Source organism: Microcebus murinus, chromosome 22, assembly GCF_040939455.1.
Source record: "Microcebus murinus isolate Inina chromosome 22, M.murinus_Inina_mat1.0, whole genome shotgun sequence".
NCBI lineage: Eukaryota > Metazoa > Chordata > Mammalia > Primates > Cheirogaleidae > Microcebus > Microcebus murinus.
In genome coordinates, this window is record NC_134125.1 from 27,465,003 (window position 1) to 27,482,570 (window position 17,568).

At 62.5% G+C, this 17,568-nt stretch overlaps 5 pseudogenes; all 5 read left to right on the plus strand.

Annotated features, from left to right (window-relative positions):
• LOC142863628 (uncharacterized) lies at positions 1-119 on the plus strand (annotated as a pseudogene).
• A 3,800-nt stretch (positions 120-3,919) lies between these two features.
• On the plus strand, positions 3,920-4,038 carry LOC142863630 (uncharacterized; annotated as a pseudogene).
• A 3,788-nt stretch (positions 4,039-7,826) lies between these two features.
• On the plus strand, positions 7,827-7,945 carry LOC142863631 (uncharacterized; annotated as a pseudogene).
• A 3,786-nt stretch (positions 7,946-11,731) lies between these two features.
• LOC142863632 (uncharacterized) lies at positions 11,732-11,850 on the plus strand (annotated as a pseudogene).
• A 3,796-nt stretch (positions 11,851-15,646) lies between these two features.
• On the plus strand, positions 15,647-15,765 carry LOC142863633 (uncharacterized; annotated as a pseudogene).
• Positions 15,766-17,568: the final 1,803 nt, after the last annotated feature.

Sequence of the window (17,568 nt, forward strand, 5' to 3'; positions counted from 1 at the left end):
GTCTAGGGCCACACCACCCTGAACGCCCCCGATCTCGTCTGGTCTCGGAAGCTAAGCGGGGTCGGGCCTGGTTAGTACTTGGATGGGAGACCGCCTGGGAGTACCGGGTGCCACAGGCTGCTGCTTTTTTTTTTTTTTTTTTTTTTTGCCTCTTGTTCTGTCCCCTTTCTGGGAGCGCGGCGGCGGCCCGGGGTGGGGGTCACCCCCACCCTCAGCGCCCGCCCGCGGTGCCTGGCGCCCCAGCCCGCACCGTGGGGCCTCCTCTTGTCCCAAGCCGCGACACCGCCGCCACGCGGCAGCATGCGTGGCATCTGGACTGTCAGGTCTCAGACCAAAGGTCTGCTCTGTGGGAACCGACACGCTGGAGGAAACCTTGAGAGTCTGAGAGGGGAGGGAGTTCCAGAAGAAGGCCAGGATGTCATTTTGAGGGAGTATGTGACCAGAACTCGTCCCGTTGCTTTTGGGGTTCTATGGGCTACACGCAGGAATCTTTGGTGGTGGCACCTGATGTTGGGGGATCCGGAGTCACACCCAGACCTGCTCCACAGGCCTCCTTTTACTTTTCTCTTCGGATTCATGATTTTTAAAAAGTGTCTCTTACCTCTATGATTGCATTTTCTTTTCTCTCTCTTTTCAAGCAGATGATGGGAGTACAAGTATTCAGGTGACATGTGTTGCCCGTGCCCCCCTCCCCCCTGTGTTCTTTTTTTTTTTTTTTTTTTTTTTTTTTGAGACAGAGTCTCGTTTTGCTGCCCAGGCTAGAGTGAGTGCCATGGCGTCAGCCTAGCTCACGGCAACCTCAATCTCCGGGCTCAAGCAATCCTGCTGCCTCAGCCTCCCGAGTAGTTGGGACTACAGGCATGCACCACCACGCCCGGCTGTGTTTTTCTATATATATTAGTTGGCCAATTAATTTCTTTCTATTTTTAGTAGAGACGGGGGTCTCGCTCTTGCTCAGGCTGGTTTCGAACTCCTGACCTGGAGCAATCCGCCCGCCTCGGCCTCCCAGAGAGCTAGGATTACAGGCGTGAGCCACCGCGCCCGGCCCCCCCTGTGTTCTTATTCATATACCTCTCATGTTGTTGCAGCGTATTGTGGGGGTACCAATGTTAAGGTCGGGTGCCTTGCCCTCTCCAAGCCTCCCCCCTCGGGTCAGAGCTTCAAGTGCGCCCATCCCCCAGTCGGTGCGCACCCACCCCATGCCTAATGGATGTGTATGCCCCTCCCCTCCCCCCACCCGCCCGACACCCACCCGATGAAGGTGATTCCTCTCTGTCCACTTAGGCGTCCATCCGTTCGTACCAATTTGCTGGTGAGCGCGCTCACGTGGTGCTCGTGTGTCCATTCTTGGGATACCTGGCTTACTGGAACGGGTTCCAGCTCTGGCCAGGAGAACACGAGAGGCGCCCTCTCACCGCTGCTCCTCACAGCCGAATGGCACTCCGTGGTGTCCACGCGCCACATTTTATTAATGCACTCCTGGATGGATGGGCACTCGGGTCGCTTCCACGTCTTTGCGATTGTGAATTGTGCCCTAACTGTCACCCTAACCCTTACCCAGCCCGTCTCCTCTGCCCCTGCCTGACGCGCTCCTCCCCGGCCAGGCCCGTCACTGTCCTGGGCCCCCGCCTGACCGGCTCCTCCCCGCCCGGCCTGTCACCGTCCTCTGCCCCTGCCTGACATGCTCCTTCCCGCCCGGCCTCTCACCGTCCTCGGCCCCTGCCTGACCGGCTCCTCCGTCGCCTGGGCCTTCCAAGGGCTTGGTGTGGACGCTGCTTCCAGGAAGCCCTCCAGAAACCCGGCAGCAGGGTGGCCGCAGCAGTCTCCAGCAGCCGTCCCTAAGTCGCGTGAGTGCGGGGGACGTGCCCCCGCTGTGCCGCGGGGGCCCAGCCTGGTGTCTTCCCTGAGGCCCTGCGGCTGCCGGCTGGGCTGCCGCTCCCCGCAAGGGGAGAGCCGCGGAGGTGGGGACCGCCTCCTGATGGGGACGTACACGCAGCTCTCCAAGTCGGATTCCGGGGCTCTCTGTCCTGCCCGAAGGCCCAGCTGGCCTGCTGGTCCTTAGAGTGGCAAAAACCTCCGAAAACTGAGACTGAGGGTCCGGTGGGTGTCTGCACTTTTGTGCTGGGCACCCCAGGGAGGCCCGGGGGCTGGCTGGACAACGTGGTCTGCTGGGCTGGGGGGTTGGAGGAGCAACTGATGCCCTTTGCACTTTGGGTAGCAAGAGTCTGAGGTGTCTCTGAGCCCTGTGCCCTGTGGGGGGGGGGGCGGGGGGGAGGAGGAGGAGGAGGAGGAGGAGGAGGTGGGAAGGGCCGGGGCCTGCAGTCCTGTTCCCGGGGTGGCACGGCAAGTGGCTTCTTCCACAGGCTGCTTGGCCTGGGCTCCCTGCACCTGGGCCTTTGGAGGACCGGCCCTGTGCTTGCCAACACTTCCTGCAGGGACCCAGAGCTGGGAGGTGGCATCTCTCAGCCCTGGGTCGGGCAGAGCCCCAGCGGGCCATGCCCACAACCTCTCTCAGCACCGGTCCCCCAGAAGGCTCCTTTGGGACCAGGATTCTCTTGCGGTGACTCTTTAAGGTCTGGCCCCTGGATGGAGGGGCACCAGGAGTAGAGGAGCAGGAAGGGGAAGGGGGTGGCCATGCGAGGGGACACTTTGAGGCCAAGTCCCAGCTTCAGCCTGATCCTCCTGGGAACCCCGCTCTGAGACAAGGAGCCGGGCTTCCCATTCCCACAGCAGCCAGTCGTGGGCTGAGGACACCTGGGGCGTTGGGAACTCCCTGGCTTCTCCTTGGTTTAACATCTGGAGCTGCTTGTGAATCGCGCCGCCACACACACCCGAGCGCAGGTGTCTTCCGCACAGACTGCGGGCCTCGCTCTTCTGAATGCCGCTAGCTCGCCACCCACCCACGGGTGAACCCGGTCAGGGTGCTTTCTCTAAGGGGCAGACTCTTTTCCGGGCGGGCTACCGGTGTCTCTGTTTGCTCGTTTCTTTCTTCCATTTCGGGAAAGTCTTCCTTGCTGGGTGTGGAAATCTCCTATGCCTTCCCTCGCCTATTCTGTCAGCTTTAAAATTCTCTTTCAGTTGCCACCCTCACAGATGGATTAGGAAACTCTTTCCGGTGCACTCATTAGTGAAATGACCTCCAGGAAGCTGGAATCCAATATCTAATGGCCGATTTTTAGCGAGTCCACACGCCAGGGTGGTCGGGGTCCAATGCAGCCCCGGCCAGGCCCAGGCCCCTTGGACTGGGCCACAGGAGGACACGGAGGAGGGTCCCGGCCCCCACGAAGCGGTGCCGGCAGTTCTCCACGGGCTTGGGCGTTTTCCAGAGGTAGGAGATGGAGGGGACTGATTTCTTCAGCGCCCCCCAAACCAGGCCACCCCACCCCACCCATGGGACACATCCCCAGAGAGAGACGCCCCATACACTGGCTGTGCCCCAGCCCTGGCCCGGGGGAATAGGCGGCAGCCCACCCACAGGGCGAGGGGGGGGGGCGCAGCTGAAAGGGGTTGTGGGGGAGGGCGGCCCCTGGCTGGGGTCAAAGGACGAGCGTCCCGCGCGTGCGCAGTCAGCGGCAGGCAGCGACGCGCTGGGGGTGGGCAGCGGGTAGGTGAAGGAGGCCGGGCGAGGAGACGAGGGGGGCTGGGAGGGCTCCACCTTGGCGAGTCCAGCCGTGGAGGCGCATCTTGTGTGAGTGTGAGTGAGTGTGAGTGTGTGTGTGTGTGTATAGAGAGACAGCCCCCCGCCCCGCCCCGCCCCGCCCCGCCCCGCCCATCACCCCCGTCCCTGGGAGCCCGCGGGACCCGGCCGGCGAACTCAACCGGCCCGGCCCGGCGCGGGGCCTGGGGCGGGAGGCGGCGGCGGGGAAGCCCAGAGAGGCTCGGCTTCTTGAGCGGGGCAGGGGCGCCCTCCGCCACCGCCGTCTAGGGCCACACCACCCTGAACGCCCCCGATCTCGTCTGGTCTCGGAAGCTAAGCGGGGTCGGGCCTGGTTAGTACTTGGATGGGAGACCGCCTGGGAGTACCGGGTGCCACAGGCTGCTGCTTTTTTTTTTTTTTTTTTTTTTTGCCTCTTGTTCTGTCCCCTTTCTGGGAGCGCGGCGGCGGCCCGGGGTGGGGGTCACCCCCACCCTCAGCGCCCGCCCGCGGTGCCTGGCGCCCCAGCCCGCACCGTGGGGCCTCCTCTTGTCCCAAGCCGCGACACCGCCGCCACGCGGCAGCATGCGTGGCATCTGGACTGTCAGGTCTCAGACCAAAGGTCTGCTCTGTGGGAACCGACACGCTGGAGGAAACCTTGAGAGTCTGAGAGGGGAGGGAGTTCCAGAAGAAGGCCAGGATGTCATTTTGAGGGAGTATGTGACCAGAACTCGTCCCGTTGCTTTTGGGGTTCTATGGGCTACACGCAGGAATCTTTGGTGGTGGCACCTGATGTTGGGGGATCCGGAGTCACACCCAGACCTGCTCCACAGGCCTCCTTTTACTTTTCTCTTCGGATTCATGATTTTTAAAAAGTGTCTCTTACCTCTATGATTGCATTTTCTTTTCTCTCTCTTTTCAAGCAGATGATGGGAGTACAAGTATTCAGGTGACATGTGTTGCCCGTGCCCCCCTCCCCCCTGTGTTCTTTTTTTTTTTTTTTTTTTTTTTTTGAGACAGAGTCTCGTTTTGCTGCCCAGGCTAGAGTGAGTGCCATGGCGTCAGCCTAGCTCACGGCAACCTCAATCTCCGGGCTCAAGCAATCCTGCTGCCTCAGCCTCCCGAGTAGTTGGGACTACAGGCATGCACCACCACGCCCGGCTGTGTTTTTCTATATATATTAGTTGGCCAATTAATTTCTTTCTATTTTTAGTAGAGACGGGGGTCTCGCTCTTGCTCAGGCTGGTTTCGAACTCCTGACCTGGAGCAATCCGCCCGCCTCGGCCTCCCAGAGAGCTAGGATTACAGGCGTGAGCCACCGCGCCCGGCCCCCCCTGTGTTCTTATTCATATACCTCTCATGTTGTTGCAGCGTATTGTGGGGGTACCAATGTTAAGGTCGGGTGCCTTGCCCTCTCCAAGCCTCCCCCCTCGGGTCAGAGCTTCAAGTGCGCCCATCCCCCAGTCGGTGCGCACCCACCCCATGCCTAATGGATGTGTATGCCCCTCCCCTCCCCCCACCCGCCCGACACCCACCCGATGAAGGTGATTCCTCTCTGTCCACTTAGGCGTCCATCCGTTCGTACCAATTTGCTGGTGAGCGCGCTCACGTGGTGCTCGTGTGTCCATTCTTGGGATACCTGGCTTACTGGAACGGGTTCCAGCTCTGGCCAGGAGAACACGAGAGGCGCCCTCTCACCGCTGCTCCTCACAGCCGAATGGCACTCCGTGGTGTCCACGCGCCACATTTTATTAATGCACTCCTGGATGGATGGGCACTCGGGTCGCTTCCACGTCTTTGCGATTGTGAATTGTGCCCTAACTGTCACCCTAACCCTTACCCAGCCCGTCTCCTCTGCCCCTGCCTGACGCGCTCCTCCCCGGCCAGGCCCGTCACTGTCCTGGGCCCCCGCCTGACCGGCTCCTCCCCGCCCGGCCTGTCACCGTCCTCTGCCCCTGCCTGACATGCTCCTTCCCGCCCGGCCTCTCACCGTCCTCGGCCCCTGCCTGACCGGCTCCTCCGTCGCCTGGGCCTTCCAAGGGCTTGGTGTGGACGCTGCTTCCAGGAAGCCCTCCAGAAACCCGGCAGCAGGGTGGCCGCAGCAGTCTCCAGCAGCCGTCCCTAAGTCGCGTGAGTGCGGGGGACGTGCCCCCGCTGTGCCGCGGGGGCCCAGCCTGGTGTCTTCCCTGAGGCCCTGCGGCTGCCGGCTGGGCTGCCGCTCCCCGCAAGGGGAGAGCCGCGGAGGTGGGGACCGCCTCCTGATGGGGACGTACACGCAGCTCTCCAAGTCGGATTCCGGGGCTCTCTGTCCTGCCCGAAGGCCCAGCTGGCCTGCGGGTCCTTAGAGTGGCAAAAACCTCCGAAAACTGAGACTGAGGGTCCGGTGGGTGTCTGCACTTTTGTGCTGGGCACCCCAGGGAGGCCCGGGGGCTGGCTGGACAACGTGGTCTGCTGGGCTGGGGGGTTGGAGGAGCAACTGATGCCCTTTGCACTTTGGGTAGCAAGAGTCTGAGGTGTCTCTGAGCCCTGTGCCCTGTGGGGGGGGGGGCGGGGGGGAGGAGGAGGAGGAGGAGGAGGAGGAGGTGGGAAGGGCCGGGGCCTGCAGTCCTGTTCCCGGGGTGGCACGGCAAGTGGCTTCTTCCACAGGCTGCTTGGCCTGGGCTCCCTGCACCTGGGCCTTTGGAGGACCGGCCCTGTGCTTGCCAACACTTCCTGCAGGGACCCAGAGCTGGGAGGTGGCATCTCTCAGCCCTGGGTCGGGCAGAGCCCCAGCGGGCCATGCCCACAACCTCTCTCAGCACCGGTCCCCCAGAAGGCTCCTTTGGGACCAGGATTCTCTTGCGGTGACTCTTTAAGGTCTGGCCCCTGGATGGAGGGGCACCAGGAGTAGAGGAGCAGGAAGGGGAAGGGGGTGGCCATGCGAGGGGACACTTTGAGGCCAAGTCCCAGCTTCAGCCTGATCCTCCTGGGAACCCCGCTCTGAGACAAGGAGCCGGGCTTCCCATTCCCACAGCAGCCAGTCGTGGGCTGAGGACACCTGGGGCGTTGGGAACTCCCTGGCTTCTCCTTGGTTTAACATCTGGAGCTGCTTGTGAATCGCGCCGCCACACACACCCGAGCGCAGGTGTCTTCCGCACAGACTGCGGGCCTCGCTCTTCTGAATGCCGCTAGCTCGCCACCCACCCACGGGTGAACCCGGTCAGGGTGCTTTCTCTAAGGGGCAGACTCTTTTCCGGGCGGGCTACCGGTGTCTCTGTTTGCTCGTTTCTTTCTTCCATTTCGGGAAAGTCTTCCTTGCTGGGTGTGGAAATCTCCTATGCCTTCCCTCGCCTATTCTGTCAGCTTTAAAATTCTCTTTCAGTTGCCACCCTCACAGATGGATTAGGAAACTCTTTCCGGTGCACTCATTAGTGAAATGACCTCCAGGAAGCTGGAATCCAATATCTAATGGCCGATTTTTAGCGAGTCCACACGCCAGGGTGGTCGGGGTCCAATGCAGCCCCGGCCAGGCCCAGGCCCCTTGGACTGGGCCACAGGAGGACACGGAGGAGGGTCCCGGCCCCCACGAAGCGGTGCCGGCAGTTCTCCACGGGCTTGGGCGTTTTCCAGAGGTAGGAGATGGAGGGGACTGATTTCTTCAGCGCCCCCCAAACCAGGCCACCCCACCCCACCCATGGGACACATCCCCAGAGAGAGACGCCCCATACACTGGCTGTGCCCCAGCCCTGGCCCGGGGGAATAGGCGGCAGCCCACCCACAGGGCGAGGGGGGGGGGCGCAGCTGAAAGGGGTTGTGGGGGAGGGCGGCCCCTGGCTGGGGTCAAAGGACGAGCGTCCCGCGCGTGCGCAGTCAGCGGCAGGCAGCGACGCGCTGGGGGTGGGCAGCGGGTAGGTGAAGGAGGCCGGGCGAGGAGACGAGGGGGGCTGGGAGGGCTCCACCTTGGCGAGTCCAGCCGTGGAGGCGCATCTTGTGTGAGTGTGAGTGAGTGTGAGTGTGTGTGTGTGTGTATAGAGAGACAGCCCCCCGCCCCGCCCCGCCCCGCCCATCACCCCCGTCCCTGGGAGCCCGCGGGACCTGGCCGGCGAACTCAACCGGCCCGGCCCGGCGCGGGGCCTGGGGCGGGAGGCGGCGGCGGGGAAGCCCAGAGAGGCTCGGCTTCTTGAGCGGGGCAGGGGCGCCCTCCGCCACCGCCGTCTAGGGCCACACCACCCTGAACGCCCCCGATCTCGTCTGGTCTCGGAAGCTAAGCGGGGTCGGGCCTGGTTAGTACTTGGATGGGAGACCGCCTGGGAGTACCGGGTGCCACAGGCTGCTGCTTTTTTTTTTTTTTTTTTTTTTTGCCTCTTGTTCTGTCCCCTTTCTGGGAGCGCGGCGGCGGCCCGGGGTGGGGGTCACCCCCACCCTCAGCGCCCGCCCGCGGTGCCTGGCGCCCCAGCCCGCACCGTGGGGCCTCCTCTTGTCCCAAGCCGCGACACCGCCGCCACGCGGCAGCATGCGTGGCATCTGGACTGTCAGGTCTCAGACCAAAGGTCTGCTCTGTGGGAACCGACACGCTGGAGGAAACCTTGAGAGTCTGAGAGGGGAGGGAGTTCCAGAAGAAGGCCAGGATGTCATTTTGAGGGAGTATGTGACCAGAACTCGTCCCGTTGCTTTTGGGGTTCTATGGGCTACACGCAGGAATCTTTGGTGGTGGCACCTGATGTTGGGGGATCCGGAGTCACACCCAGACCTGCTCCACAGGCCTCCTTTTACTTTTCTCTTCGGATTCATGATTTTTAAAAAGTGTCTCTTACCTCTATGATTGCATTTTCTTTTCTCTCTCTTTTCAAGCAGATGATGGGAGTACAAGTATTCAGGTGACATGTGTTGCCCGTGCCCCCCTCCCCCCTGTGTTCTTTTTTTTTTTTTTTTTTTTTTTTTGAGACAGAGTCTCGTTTTGCTGCCCAGGCTAGAGTGAGTGCCATGGCGTCAGCCTAGCTCACGGCAACCTCAATCTCCGGGCTCAAGCAATCCTGCTGCCTCAGCCTCCCGAGTAGTTGGGACTACAGGCATGCACCACCACGCCCGGCTGTGTTTTTCTATATATATTAGTTGGCCAATTAATTTCTTTCTATTTTTAGTAGAGACGGGGGTCTCGCTCTTGCTCAGGCTGGTTTCGAACTCCTGACCTGGAGCAATCCGCCCGCCTCGGCCTCCCAGAGAGCTAGGATTACAGGCGTGAGCCACCGCGCCCGGCCCCCCCTGTGTTCTTATTCATATACCTCTCATGTTGTTGCAGCGTATTGTGGGGGTACCAATGTTAAGGTCGGGTGCCTTGCCCTCTCCAAGCCTCCCCCCTCGGGTCAGAGCTTCAAGTGCGCCCATCCCCCAGTCGGTGCGCACCCACCCCATGCCTAATGGATGTGTATGCCCCTCCCCTCCCCCCACCCGCCCGACACCCACCCGATGAAGGTGATTCCTCTCTGTCCACTTAGGCGTCCATCCGTTCGTACCAATTTGCTGGTGAGCGCGCTCACGTGGTGCTCGTGTGTCCATTCTTGGGATACCTGGCTTACTGGAACGGGTTCCAGCTCTGGCCAGGAGAACACGAGAGGCGCCCTCTCACCGCTGCTCCTCACAGCCGAATGGCACTCCGTGGTGTCCACGCGCCACATTTTATTAATGCACTCCTGGATGGATGGGCACTCGGGTCGCTTCCACGTCTTTGCGATTGTGAATTGTGCCCTAACTGTCACCCTAACCCTTACCCAGCCCGTCTCCTCTGCCCCTGCCTGACGCGCTCCTCCCCGGCCAGGCCCGTCACTGTCCTGGGCCCCCGCCTGACCGGCTCCTCCCCGCCCGGCCTGTCACCGTCCTCTGCCCCTGCCTGACATGCTCCTTCCCGCCCGGCCTCTCACCGTCCTCGGCCCCTGCCTGACCGGCTCCTCCGTCGCCTGGGCCTTCCAAGGGCTTGGTGTGGACGCTGCTTCCAGGAAGCCCTCCAGAAACCCGGCAGCAGGGTGGCCGCAGCAGTCTCCAGCAGCCGTCCCTAAGTCGCGTGAGTGCGGGGGACGTGCCCCCGCTGTGCCGCGGGGGCCCAGCCTGGTGTCTTCCCTGAGGCCCTGCGGCTGCCGGCTGGGCTGCCGCTCCCCGCAAGGGGAGAGCCGCGGAGGTGGGGACCGCCTCCTGATGGGGACGTACACGCAGCTCTCCAAGTCGGATTCCGGGGCTCTCTGTCCTGCCCGAAGGCCCAGCTGGCCTGCTGGTCCTTAGAGTGGCAAAAACCTCCGAAAACTGAGACTGAGGGTCCGGTGGGTGTCTGCACTTTTGTGCTGGGCACCCCAGGGAGGCCCGGGGGCTGGCTGGACAACGTGGTCTGCTGGGCTGGGGGGTTGGAGGAGCAACTGATGCCCTTTGCACTTTGGGTAGCAAGAGTCTGAGGTGTCTCTGAGCCCTGTGCCCTGTGGGGGGGGGGCGGGGGGGAGGAGGAGGAGGAGGAGGAGGAGGAGGTGGGAAGGGCCGGGGCCTGCAGTCCTGTTCCCGGGGTGGCACGGCAAGTGGCTTCTTCCACAGGCTGCTTGGCCTGGGCTCCCTGCACCTGGGCCTTTGGAGGACCGGCCCTGTGCTTGCCAACACTTCCTGCAGGGACCCAGAGCTGGGAGGTGGCATCTCTCAGCCCTGGGTCGGGCAGAGCCCCAGCGGGCCATGCCCACAACCTCTCTCAGCACCGGTCCCCCAGAAGGCTCCTTTGGGACCAGGATTCTCTTGCGGTGACTCTTTAAGGTCTGGCCCCTGGATGGAGGGGCACCAGGAGTAGAGGAGCAGGAAGGGGAAGGGGGTGGCCATGCGAGGGGACACTTTGAGGCCAAGTCCCAGCTTCAGCCTGATCCTCCTGGGAACCCCGCTCTGAGACAAGGAGCCGGGCTTCCCATTCCCACAGCAGCCAGTCGTGGGCTGAGGACACCTGGGGCGTTGGGAACTCCCTGGCTTCTCCTTGGTTTAACATCTGGAGCTGCTTGTGAATCGCGCCGCCACACACACCCGAGCGCAGGTGTCTTCCGCACAGACTGCGGGCCTCGCTCTTCTGAATGCCGCTAGCTCGCCACCCACCCACGGGTGAACCCGGTCAGGGTGCTTTCTCTAAGGGGCAGACTCTTTTCCGGGCGGGCTACCGGTGTCTCTGTTTGCTCGTTTCTTTCTTCCATTTCGGGAAAGTCTTCCTTGCTGGGTGTGGAAATCTCCTATGCCTTCCCTCGCCTATTCTGTCAGCTTTAAAATTCTCTTTCAGTTGCCACCCTCACAGATGGATTAGGAAACTCTTTCCGGTGCACTCATTAGTGAAATGACCTCCAGGAAGCTGGAATCCAATATCTAATGGCCGATTTTTAGCGAGTCCACACGCCAGGGTGGTCGGGGTCCAATGCAGCCCCGGCCAGGCCCAGGCCCCTTGGACTGGGCCACAGGAGGACACGGAGGAGGGTCCCGGCCCCCACGAAGCGGTGCCGGCAGTTCTCCACGGGCTTGGGCGTTTTCCAGAGGTAGGAGATGGAGGGGACTGATTTCTTCAGCGCCCCCCAAACCAGGCCACCCCACCCCACCCATGGGACACATCCCCAGAGAGAGACGCCCCATACACTGGCTGTGCCCCAGCCCTGGCCCGGGGGAATAGGCGGCAGCCCACCCACAGGGCGAGGGGGGGGGCGCAGCTGAAAGGGGTTGTGGGGGAGGGCGGCCCCTGGCTGGGGTCAAAGGACGAGCGTCCCGCGCGTGCGCAGTCAGCGGCAGGCAGCGACGCGCTGGGGGTGGGCAGCGGGTAGGTGAAGGAGGCCGGGCGAGGAGACGAGGGGGGCTGGGAGGGCTCCACCTTGGCGAGTCCAGCCGTGGAGGCGCATCTTGTGTGAGTGTGAGTGAGTGTGAGTGTGTGTGTGTGTGTATAGAGAGACAGCCCCCCGCCCCGCCCCGCCCCGCCCATCACCCCCGTCCCTGGGAGCCCGCGGGACCTGGCCGGCGAACTCAACCGGCCCGGCCCGGCGCGGGGCCTGGGGCGGGAGGCGGCGGCGGGGAAGCCCAGAGAGGCTCGGCTTCTTGAGCGGGGCAGGGGCGCCCTCCGCCACCGCCGTCTAGGGCCACACCACCCTGAACGCCCCCGATCTCGTCTGGTCTCGGAAGCTAAGCGGGGTCGGGCCTGGTTAGTACTTGGATGGGAGACCGCCTGGGAGTACCGGGTGCCACAGGCTGCTGCTTTTTTTTTTTTTTTTTTTTTTTGCCTCTTGTTCTGTCCCCTTTCTGGGAGCGCGGCGGCGGCCTGGGGTGGGGGTCACCCCCACCCTCAGCGCCCGCCCGCGGTGCCTGGCGCCCCAGCCCGCACCGTGGGGCCTCCTCTTGTCCCAAGCCGCGACACCGCCGCCACGCGGCAGCATGCGTGGCATCTGGACTGTCAGGTCTCAGACCAAAGGTCTGCTCTGTGGGAACCGACACGCTGGAGGAAACCTTGAGAGTCTGAGAGGGGAGGGAGTTCCAGAAGAAGGCCAGGATGTCATTTTGAGGGAGTATGTGACCAGAACTCGTCCCGTTGCTTTTGGGGTTCTATGGGCTACACGCAGGAATCTTTGGTGGTGGCACCTGATGTTGGGGGATCCGGAGTCACACCCAGACCTGCTCCACAGGCCTCCTTTTACTTTTCTCTTCGGATTCATGATTTTTAAAAAGTGTCTCTTACCTCTATGATTGCATTTTCTTTTCTCTCTCTTTTCAAGCAGATGATGGGAGTACAAGTATTCAGGTGACATGTGTTGCCCGTGCCCCCCTCCCCCCTGTGTTCTTTTTTTTTTTTTTTTTTTTTTTTTGAGACAGAGTCTCGTTTTGCTGCCCAGGCTAGAGTGAGTGCCATGGCGTCAGCCTAGCTCACGGCAACCTCAATCTCCGGGCTCAAGCAATCCTGCTGCCTCAGCCTCCCGAGTAGTTGGGACTACAGGCATGCACCACCACGCCCGGCTGTGTTTTTCTATATATATTAGTTGGCCAATTAATTTCTTTCTATTTTTAGTAGAGACGGGGGTCTCGCTCTTGCTCAGGCTGGTTTCGAACTCCTGACCTGGAGCAATCCGCCCGCCTCGGCCTCCCAGAGAGCTAGGATTACAGGCGTGAGCCACCGCGCCCGGCCCCCCCTGTGTTCTTATTCATATACCTCTCATGTTGTTGCAGCGTATTGTGGGGGTACCAATGTTAAGGTCGGGTGCCTTGCCCTCTCCAAGCCTCCCCCCTCGGGTCAGAGCTTCAAGTGCGCCCATCCCCCAGTCGGTGCGCACCCACCCCATGCCTAATGGATGTGTATGCCCCTCCCCTCCCCCCACCCGCCCGACACCCACCCGATGAAGGTGATTCCTCTCTGTCCACTTAGGCGTCCATCCGTTCGTACCAATTTGCTGGTGAGCGCGCTCACGTGGTGCTCGTGTGTCCATTCTTGGGATACCTGGCTTACTGGAACGGGTTCCAGCTCTGGCCAGGAGAACACGAGAGGCGCCCTCTCACCGCTGCTCCTCACAGCCGAATGGCACTCCGTGGTGTCCACGCGCCACATTTTATTAATGCACTCCTGGATGGATGGGCACTCGGGTCGCTTCCACGTCTTTGCGATTGTGAATTGTGCCCTAACTGTCACCCTAACCCTTACCCAGCCCGTCTCCTCTGCCCCTGCCTGACGCGCTCCTCCCCGGCCAGGCCCGTCACTGTCCTGGGCCCCCGCCTGACCGGCTCCTCCCCGCCCGGCCTGTCACCGTCCTCTGCCCCTGCCTGACATGCTCCTTCCCGCCCGGCCTCTCACCGTCCTCGGCCCCTGCCTGACCGGCTCCTCCGTCGCCTGGGCCTTCCAAGGGCTTGGTGTGGACGCTGCTTCCAGGAAGCCCTCCAGAAACCCGGCAGCAGGGTGGCCGCAGCAGTCTCCAGCAGCCGTCCCTAAGTCGCGTGAGTGCGGGGGACGTGCCCCCGCTGTGCCGCGGGGGCCCAGCCTGGTGTCTTCCCTGAGGCCCTGCGGCTGCCGGCTGGGCTGCCGCTCCCCGCAAGGGGAGAGCCGCGGAGGTGGGGACCGCCTCCTGATGGGGACGTACACGCAGCTCTCCAAGTCGGATTCCGGGGCTCTCTGTCCTGCCCGAAGGCCCAGCTGGCCTGCTGGTCCTTAGAGTGGCAAAAACCTCCGAAAACTGAGACTGAGGGTCCGGTGGGTGTCTGCACTTTTGTGCTGGGCACCCCAGGGAGGCCCGGGGGCTGGCTGGACAACGTGGTCTGCTGGGCTGGGGGGTTGGAGGAGCAACTGATGCCCTTTGCACTTTGGGTAGCAAGAGTCTGAGGTGTCTCTGAGCCCTGTGCCCTGTGGGGGGGGGGCGGGGGGGAGGAGGAGGAGGAGGAGGAGGAGGAGGTGGGAAGGGCCGGGGCCTGCAGTCCTGTTCCCGGGGTGGCACGGCAAGTGGCTTCTTCCACAGGCTGCTTGGCCTGGGCTCCCTGCACCTGGGCCTTTGGAGGACCGGCCCTGTGCTTGCCAACACTTCCTGCAGGGACCCAGAGCTGGGAGGTGGCATCTCTCAGCCCTGGGTCGGGCAGAGCCCCAGCGGGCCATGCCCACAACCTCTCTCAGCACCGGTCCCCCAGAAGGCTCCTTTGGGACCAGGATTCTCTTGCGGTGACTCTTTAAGGTCTGGCCCCTGGATGGAGGGGCACCAGGAGTAGAGGAGCAGGAAGGGGAAGGGGGTGGCCATGCGAGGGGACACTTTGAGGCCAAGTCCCAGCTTCAGCCTGATCCTCCTGGGAACCCCGCTCTGAGACAAGGAGCCGGGCTTCCCATTCCCACAGCAGCCAGTCGTGGGCTGAGGACACCTGGGGCGTTGGGAACTCCCTGGCTTCTCCTTGGTTTAACATCTGGAGCTGCTTGTGAATCGCGCCGCCACACACACCCGAGCGCAGGTGTCTTCCGCACAGACTGCGGGCCTCGCTCTTCTGAATGCCGCTAGCTCGCCACCCACCCACGGGTGAACCCGGTCAGGGTGCTTTCTCTAAGGGGCAGACTCTTTTCCGGGCGGGCTACCGGTGTCTCTGTTTGCTCGTTTCTTTCTTCCATTTCGGGAAAGTCTTCCTTGCTGGGTGTGGAAATCTCCTATGCCTTCCCTCGCCTATTCTGTCAGCTTTAAAATTCTCTTTCAGTTGCCACCCTCACAGATGGATTAGGAAACTCTTTCCGGTGCACTCATTAGTGAAATGACCTCCAGGAAGCTGGAATCCAATATCTAATGGCCGATTTTTAGCGAGTCCACACGCCAGGGTGGTCGGGGTCCAATGCAGCCCCGGCCAGGCCCAGGCCCCTTGGACTGGGCCACAGGAGGACACGGAGGAGGGTCCCGGCCCCCACGAAGCGGTGCCGGCAGTTCTCCACGGGCTTGGGCGTTTTCCAGAGGTAGGAGATGGAGGGGACTGATTTCTTCAGCGCCCCCCAAACCAGGCCACCCCACCCCACCCATGGGACACATCCCCAGAGAGAGACGCCCCATACACTGGCTGTGCCCCAGCCCTGGCCCGGGGGAATAGGCGGCAGCCCACCCACAGGGCGAGGGGGGGGGCGCAGCTGAAAGGGGTTGTGGGGGAGGGCGGCCCCTGGCTGGGGTCAAAGGACGAGCGTCCCGCGCGTGCGCAGTCAGCGGCAGGCAGCGACGCGCTGGGGGTGGGCAGCGGGTAGGTGAAGGAGGCCGGGCGAGGAGACGAGGGGGGCTGGGAGGGCTCCACCTTGGCGAGTCCAGCCGTGGAGGCGCATCTTGTGTGAGTGTGAGTGAGTGTGAGTGTGTGTGTTTGTGTATAGAGAGACAGCCCCCCGCCCCGCCCCGCCCCGCCCCGCCCCGCCCATCACCCCCGTCCCTGGGAGCCCGCGGGACCCGGCCGGCGAACTCAACCGGCCCGGCCCGGCGCGGGGCCTGGGGCGGGAGGCGGCGGCGGGGAAGCCCAGAGAGGCTCGGCTTCTTGAGCGGGGCAGGGGCGCCCTCCGCCACCGCCGTCTAGGGCCACACCACCCTGAACGCCCCCGATCTCGTCTGGTCTCGGAAGCTAAGCGGGGTCGGGCCTGGTTAGTACTTGGATGGGAGACCGCCTGGGAGTACCGGGTGCCACAGGCTGCTGCTTTTTTTTTTTTTTTTTTTTTTTGCCTCTTGTTCTGTCCCCTTTCTGGGAGCGCGGCGGCGGCCCGGGGTGGGGGTCACCCCCACCCTCAGCGCCCGCCCGCGGTGCCTGGCGCCCCAGCCCGCACCGTGGGGCCTCCTCTTGTCCCAAGCCGCGACACCGCCGCCACGCGGCAGCATGCGTGGCATCTGGACTGTCAGGTCTCAGACCAAAGGTCTGCTCTGTGGGAACCGACACGCTGGAGGAAACCTTGAGAGTCTGAGAGGGGAGGGAGTTCCAGAAGAAGGCCAGGATGTCATTTTGAGGGAGTATGTGACCAGAACTCGTCCCGTTGCTTTTGGGGTTCTATGGGCTACACGCAGGAATCTTTGGTGGTGGCACCTGATGTTGGGGGATCCGGAGTCACACCCAGACCTGCTCCACAGGCCTCCTTTTACTTTTCTCTTCGGATTCATGATTTTTAAAAAGTGTCTCTTACCTCTATGATTGCATTTTCTTTTCTCTCTCTTTTCAAGCAGATGATGGGAGTACAAGTATTCAGGTGACATGTGTTGCCCGTGCCCCCCTCCCCCCTGTGTTCTTTTTTTTTTTTTTTTTTTTTTTTTGAGACAGAGTCTCGTTTTGCTGCCCAGGCTAGAGTGAGTGCCATGGCGTCAGCCTAGCTCACGGCAACCTCAATCTCCGGGCTCAAGCAATCCTGCTGCCTCAGCCTCCCGAGTAGTTGGGACTACAGGCATGCACCACCACGCCCGGCTGTGTTTTTCTATATATATTAGTTGGCCAATTAATTTCTTTCTATTTTTAGTAGAGACGGGGGTCTCGCTCTTGCTCAGGCTGGTTTCGAACTCCTGACCTGGAGCAATCCGCCCGCCTCGGCCTCCCAGAGAGCTAGGATTACAGGCGTGAGCCACCGCGCCCGGCCCCCCCTGTGTTCTTATTCATATACCTCTCATGTTGTTGCAGCGTATTGTGGGGGTACCAATGTTAAGGTCGGGTGCCTTGCCCTCTCCAAGCCTCCCCCCTCGGGTCAGAGCTTCAAGTGCGCCCATCCCCCAGTCGGTGCGCACCCACCCCATGCCTAATGGATGTGTATGCCCCTCCCCTCCCCCCACCCGCCCGACACCCACCCGATGAAGGTGATTCCTCTCTGTCCACTTAGGCGTCCATCCGTTCGTACCAATTTGCTGGTGAGCGCGCTCACGTGGTGCTCGTGTGTCCATTCTTGGGATACCTGGCTTACTGGAACGGGTTCCAGCTCTGGCCAGGAGAACACGAGAGGCGCCCTCTCACCGCTGCTCCTCACAGCCGAATGGCACTCCGTGGTGTCCACGCGCCACATTTTATTAATGCACTCCTGGATGGATGGGCACTCGGGTCGCTTCCACGTCTTTGCGATTGTGAATTGTGCCCTAACTGTCACCCTAACCCTTACCCAGCCCGTCTCCTCTGCCCCTGCCTGACGCGCTCCTCCCCGGCCAGGCCCGTCACTGTCCTGGGCCCCCGCCTGACCGGCTCCTCCCCGCCCGGCCTGTCACCGTCCTCTGCCCCTGCCTGACATGCTCCTTCCCGCCCGGCCTCTCACCGTCCTCGGCCCCTGCCTGACCGGCTCCTCCGTCGCCTGGGCCTTCCAAGGGCTTGGTGTGGACGCTGCTTCCAGGAAGCCCTCCAGAAACCCGGCAGCAGGGTGGCCGCAGCAGTCTCCAGCAGCCGTCCCTAAGTCGCGTGAGTGCGGGGGACGTGCCCCCGCTGTGCCGCGGGGGCCCAGCCTGGTGTCTTCCCTGAGGCCCTGCGGCTGCCGG